General features: G+C 38.0%; 1 protein-coding gene across 2 annotated transcripts in view; it reads right to left on the reverse strand.

Annotated features, from left to right (window-relative positions):
* The window catches only part of TUSC3 (tumor suppressor candidate 3), a 265,224-nt gene that overhangs the window by 101,723 nt on the left and 159,462 nt on the right, over positions 1-4,039 (reverse strand). The window lies entirely within an intron of this gene.

The following is a 4,039-nucleotide window of genomic DNA, read 5'->3' on the forward strand; positions in this document are numbered from 1 at the left end:
AAAGTAACTTACAATACAGAAACCAGTTTGGTGTCTGATGCATAAATATATCTGAAGAAATTGGTATGATGATCCATAGAAGCATTAAGAGTTCAAATAAACCGACACGTAGGAGAAATATTTAAGAAGCAGGCTTCATAGGCCTTGGTGACTGATTTAACAACTGGGTGTGAATGGAAAATAGTGAATCAAAATTAACTCCAAGGTTTCTAGTTTATTATTTGAGCAACATTGTGTTGCCACCCAATGAGATACTAAGGCAAAAGGAAGTTAACGATGATAGGAAGCAGTATCTTTGTGGAGTTTCTGATTTGGATGGCTTGATTGCTGTAATGTGCTTTCAGGCCCTCACTGGGTACGGAGACTCAATAATTATTTTCATATATAATCTGATGGCATAAATCTATAAAGTGTCAGTTACTGAGGTAGTGAGAGTGGACGAACATTGAAAAAGAAGTGTAGACTCACTGAAAAGACAAAGTGCCCTAAGTATAAATCCTGAAAAATACTTAAAATTAGGTAAAAGCACAAGCCTGCAAAGGAAATTAATACTTAAAAGACAGAAAATTAAGAAGAAAGTATTACAACAAAAGCCATGAATAGAAGTGGTGGTCATTCATAATAAAAAACTGGGGAAAGCTCAAATATAAATTCTTTATCTCTCCCAAATGAATTTAGCTATTTATTTAGTATATAAAATACTTAACAGATGAAAATAATTCAAAATTACAATATATACCCAAAAACCTTCAAAGTTCTTTAAGGCCTGCCATTGATAAATTTACAATACTTTGCCTAACAATGTATCATAAAACAGCAGTCGAAAATTGTTGTTCTTGTAGTAGACTGACGTTCAGTCAGTTCCGACCTATAGCGACCCTGTATAGGATTTCCAAGGAGCAACTGGGGAGCTTGAACCGCCAACCTTGCAGTTCTAATGGCTTTGCAGTCTGGCACAATCCTCTTAAATTAGAATGCTTGGTTTTCAGACTTGTCTTCAGAATCTGTACATCTCCAGGCAAGTTCATCTCTCCAGTAGTCAGTTTCCCATCTACACTACGGGGATAATACTGGTATCAATCCATTTAAAGCTGTGGCTTTTAAGTCATTAAAGACTTAAAGCTGTATGTGATATACAATATAAACTCGATAGATATTATTTGGAGTCCTTGGGTGGCTGGTGTAAATGGTTATGTGCTTGCTGCAAACCAAATGGTTGGTGATTTGAATCCACTTAATCATGAAAGAAAGGTCTGGAAATCTACTTCTGAAAAATCAGCAACTGAAAGTCCTAGAGCACAGTTTTACAGTGACACACATGGGGTTTCCTGCAAGTCAAGAATTGAGTCCAAGACAATGGCGTTTGTTTTGTTTTAAATATTGTTCTTATTTCAAAATCCTTCACAATTTGGTCTTATACTCCTAAACAGCACCATGTCCTACTGTCTACTCCATTCAAGTTACTCTTCTCAATATCCCCAGTCTTTCCATATCCATGATTTTGTTGTTGTTGTTAAGTGCTGTCAAGTCAGTTTCGACCCATAGTGACTCTGTATAGGGTTTCTGAGGAGCAGCTGTATAGCTTGAACCATCAACCTTGCAGTTCAAACTGACTGTGTAGTCGAACACATTAACCCACAGCGCCACATCTAGACACCTATAAATATGTATCATAGTTAACACTACTTACTTCAACTCAAGGGTAACTCACGAACTCATTTCTGTTTATTCATTTGACTATTATTTACTGAGCATGTACTGTATACATTACTGTATGACACCGATTTTAGAGGAGATATAACAAGTAATGCAGTTCTGATGTGGCACTGTGAGTTATGTGTTGGACTGCAACATTGGTTTGAAACACAAGGTCGGCAGTTCAAGCTTACCAGTTTTCTCCTCGCAAACTCTATGGGTTGGAACCTACTCGATGGTACTTCACAACAATAACAATTAATAAGAACAAGATGGTGCTGCCCTCAGCTGGAAATCCCTACTAAGGGACTTGTGCCCTGAATCCTGCCCTGTTTATTTGACTTTTATTTACTAAGGGCATCATATATTCAAGAATTGGTTTAGAAGATGGGTATAAAGCAATGAGCCCAAGTAAGAAAGAAAACACTCTTCATGGCATAACATTCTAACAGGAAAACAGATAAAAAAAGAAATCAATGATATGATAGGATGATGAGGGATCCTTTGTGAAATAATAAAGCAAGAAAGGGAAAATCAAACAATACTGAAGTAGTTTTACCACAGTGGTCAGGAGGAGCATCTCTAAGAAAACGGCATTACAGCAGAGATATGAAGAAGGAAAAGCAATCACATAAACATCTGAGGAAAGAGTGTCCTAAGCAGAGAGAACAGTCAGTGCTATAGGTCCTATTTAAGGAGACTGTTTGATATGTTCTAAATAGAATAAAGACGCTGCTATGATTGAAGATCCATGAAGGAGTGGAGAAGAGATAGAAGAGATTAGTGAAATAATTAGGGGACATATTTCTCCTTAGACAAAAACAAACCAAAAATCCACCGCCACTGAGCTAATCTGCAACTCACATCAACCCTGCATAGGGTTTCTTAGGCTGTAAATCTTTACGAGTACAGAAAGTCTCATTTATATCTCCCCAGGAATGGCTGGTGGGTTTAAACTGACAACCTTCCAGTTAGTAGTGCAGTGCCATCAGGATAGAGTATGAGACAATGTGAAGCATAACCCAAAATTTAAAAAAAAAAAAATTAGACTGGGTTTAGTGGTTAGAAAGAGGCTGGAGGAATCCAATACTATGACCCAAGAAAACCCTTCAGGTCTGCAATGAAACTTACCTTTGTGGGCCAATTCTAAACAAAGGGATAGGTATATAGGGGAGGCAACACTAATAAGGTGTACACTAATAAGGAACAGTTAAACATTCTGTATCAAAAGGGCAACATTTACCTAATGACAAGTTCAGAATTGTTGAGAGGGAAGGTGGTACAGAAATAAGAACCACAGGGAGAAAGTGAGATAACTGTTGTTACATAGAGGGGATTGTAATCAGTGAGATGAAACAAAGTGTATGATTTGTTGTATGTACAACTGGTGATATGCTTTGTAAACCTTCACTCAATTCACAATTTAAAACAAACAAAAAACATCAAGATGGTTCCGACTCATAGTAACTCCATACAGGGTTTCCAAGGACTGGCTGGAGGGTTTCCACATTGCTTGTTCTACAGCACTACACCAAGATTCCATTTAAGAAATATGTTGCTGTTGTTAAGTGCCATCGAGTCAGCTCCAACTCACAGCAACTTTGTGTAGGGTTCTGAAGAGAGGCTGTTGAGTTTGAACAGATTGATCTTGTGGTTGAAACAGACCTTACAGTCCAGTGCTCATCCTACAGTGCCACACCAAGGTAGGAGAAAAAATAAAAATCAAAAGAGATAAAGGACTTAGGAGGCAGAGGAAAAAAAAGTTAAGAAAAATACAGCATACTGGAGGCAAGAAAATAAAGTGAATTAGAGTATCAGGTGTTTCATTACTGATGGTGATGACGGTTACGTGCCAAGGAGTTGGTTCTGACTCATAGCACCCTTGTATAGGGTTTCCAATCTCATGCTGAGTTTTGAACTGTTTACCTTGAGTTAGCAGACTGACCCATAACCACTACGCTACCAGAGCTCCTTATATGTTGCTGTGATTGGTGACGAGGGATCAATAATGCAAAGATATACAACTAAAACTTGAATTTAATACACTGGAAACTATTTGTGCCCAGGACAAGACCATTTTCAATGAAGCAATGAGGCAAACGCCTTTTTGAAAAGAATGAAACAATATATACAAGTTTCAGAAAGTTTTGCTACAAATCATATGAGAGAAATATAACAATATCTATAAGGGGAAAAGGAGTCTTGGTGTGGGGGTCTGGGTTAATGCGCTAGACAGCAAAGTCGGTTTGAACTGCAAGGTTCTGGTTCAAGCTCACCAGTTGCTCCTTGGAAACCCTCTACAGGGTCGCTATGGGTCCAACTCGATGGCACTTAACAACTACAA

Source organism: Chrysochloris asiatica, unplaced genomic scaffold, assembly GCF_000296735.1.
Source record: "Chrysochloris asiatica unplaced genomic scaffold, ChrAsi1.0 scaffold00011, whole genome shotgun sequence".
Classification (NCBI taxonomy): domain Eukaryota; kingdom Metazoa; phylum Chordata; class Mammalia; order Afrosoricida; family Chrysochloridae; genus Chrysochloris; species Chrysochloris asiatica.